Source organism: Atta cephalotes (genome assembly GCF_000143395.1).
Source record: "Atta cephalotes unplaced genomic scaffold scaffold00043, whole genome shotgun sequence".
NCBI classification, from domain to species: Eukaryota; Metazoa; Arthropoda; class Insecta; order Hymenoptera; family Formicidae; genus Atta; species Atta cephalotes.
Genome location: NW_012130107.1, coordinates 2041772 through 2044509, shown reverse-complemented (window position 1 = coordinate 2044509; position 2738 = coordinate 2041772).

Here is a 2738-nt window from a genome sequence, read left to right as displayed (position 1 = left end):
ATATATATATCCGTTCCGAGGCACCTGTTCGATCGGACCGGTCGCCATAAAAGCCCAGCGGCTAAGGTAGCGTTTGCTTCCACACTTTCTTGCTTGCGCGAGAGTTTCTGCGTGAGTGTGTATACATAGTGCGGTCTGCAAGGGCCGGTACTCGAAAATGGCGCATGCACCTGTCGTGCCAGGCGAAAGGACGTTGTTCAATGGGCCGTCATACATAATTATAGTCATAATGGCGACTAACTACACAACGAGACCACAAGTGTAAATCGTTTAGATTTGAATAACTGCGAGTACAGCGCGAGCTTGCTATCCCATCATTATGACTGTATTCACCGTTAATCTTCTTTAAATATCCAGATTACTATATTAAAGGAACGATGGAAGAAGATTTAACTCTGCTTTCACTTTAATAAGCTATACTGTTATTGCGTTAACTTTTACAGGAAAGCCATTATAATGGCACTGAAAAGTATATATATATATATATATATTTTGAGGTAAGGAATACAATAAAAAATAACAAACAAAGTATATAACAAGTTACTTAGGAAAAAGTTGTAAAATTTAAGAAATAAACTTCGTCCTTTAAAGATTAAATAATATTATGAAATAATTAAATAAAACATATGTTGCTCACACGCATTGATGAATTTTACTCTTGAAACTCGTCGATTAAACGCATGTTTGCCTCGCAGGTCGACCTATATATTACCAATGCGACAATGTCAGAAGGGCAAGCGAGATCGCGGCACCGATCTCGGGCATATGGGCGAGTCGGCCGAACAAAAAGCTCGATTGGAGCCACCGATTGAATCGGCGGCGCGTATGTTAAAGGCGCGTGGGATTTAATACGCAGTGCAGGTAGCCCGTTTAGCCCGGGCGAAATGAATTGAACGTCGCGTTTCCATCGCGCGTGTTTGCTCGCCATATGTTGTTTGTCCCGCTAAAAGAGCTTTGTGTTGGCGTTCCACGCCACGTGAATGTATGAATGAACGCAACACGCAATGGCAAAAGATACTCTCACGCGCGGTCGCGACACGGAACGGTTTCTCGATTCTTTATTGTGTGAAGAAATTGGATAACCTGCCGGATAATCCGCGCGTATTCACGCTGACGCGAGTCAACGCGTGTCGATTAGCCTTCATGAGATACTAAAGGCGAGCTCTGTCATAACCGGAAGACGCGATTAACACGTTGAATGCCGTGCGAATTGCAAAGCAATGTGAATTAACTTTGATCTAACGCAACTAGATTTCATTATTATTATTATTATTATTATTATTATTATTATTGTTATATTGTAAAGAAAGAACAGAACTTTGCTAAAGGATCTAAATATTGAATTAGATACAGATCTGAATGTAATTTTATTGGATTATACAAAATGATTAGGTAGGACGCTTAAGTTAAAACGTCAAAAATTTTTGCTCATTGTTTGATGATACAAAATTATTTTCAGATCTGTATCTACCTAAATTTTTACTTCAGCAAAAATCGGTTTTCCCATGCACAACTACAAAAAATACAACTGTTGTAAGAATATATATTTGTTCGGACTGCGGAGAGAATTGTAAAACACATTGTATAATTTTTCTATTCTGATGATTTATCATAAAATTCTTTATCATAAATTTTTCTTAAGATATTCAATTTATTTCCAGTCCTGATTCGAGAAGCATTTCATACACACGCTCAGCGATCTGGAAGATTGATAAATCTCGCTTCGATAAATCGATGAAAGGATCTGAAATTTCCTATTCGTCGCATGATTGATCTGGACCACCCAGACAGAGCTGTATAGCAATGAATAAACGGCAGCACTTGGAAGATATACAGCGCGTGAACTGTGCGGAAAGGACTCTTTTTACAATCACGAACAATCGTTCTCAGCAGAATGGCAATTGCGCAAACAACAATGAGTATGATTATGGGAATGTGTTGATGAATGTGATATAAGTATCGCGGCTTATCGAAACTGTTGATAGATTTGTTCGCCACGTTGCGGCGCATTTTCTGTCACTTTCATACATTATTACGTACACGTGCGCAATAAAATACTTGATCTATACCATACGTCTCAAATCGATTCTCGAACTAAGTACAAACACCGACAACACCCCCCTTCTCCCTAAAGTTCTCTGACAAGCGAATAATCGACGCCCAATTGATTGCTCGAAGAGATTATTGAACTTATGCGAGCATTAAAGAGCAAAAAGATAAATAATGTTTGATTATGCGAATCTTCAAAATATCATTGAGCGAGCCTCTTTTCTTTTTATACGATCTAAATGTATACGCTGTAACGATAATTGATAATCAAAATTCAGCAGTTATGTAAAAGTCTTCGTAATTAATGTCTTATACAATATATATTCGTAAAAAAATTTAAATGTAGTAAGATTTTATTCATGAGAATTCTTGAGGAAAAGAGGACACTGAATTATTATGCCAGAGGAAGCATGGTGGGGAAAACAAAAGAGGTAAAGATTAATAGATTTTTAAAAAAAAAAAAGAAATTAACACATGATAGAAAGAGAAAATTTAAAATTTAAAATCCATGTAATTTATTTCGTATAAAATATCTCTATACATAGGCAATATCTGTATTTCGTAGTAGAGTTTATTTTCTTTACAAAACTAGGAATAGTGGTACTCATCTGAGCCATGCTGCTAATTACATGCACGATAAAAAGTAAAAGTATGCAACGATGGCTCATTCTAGCATCTCTCTCTCTCTC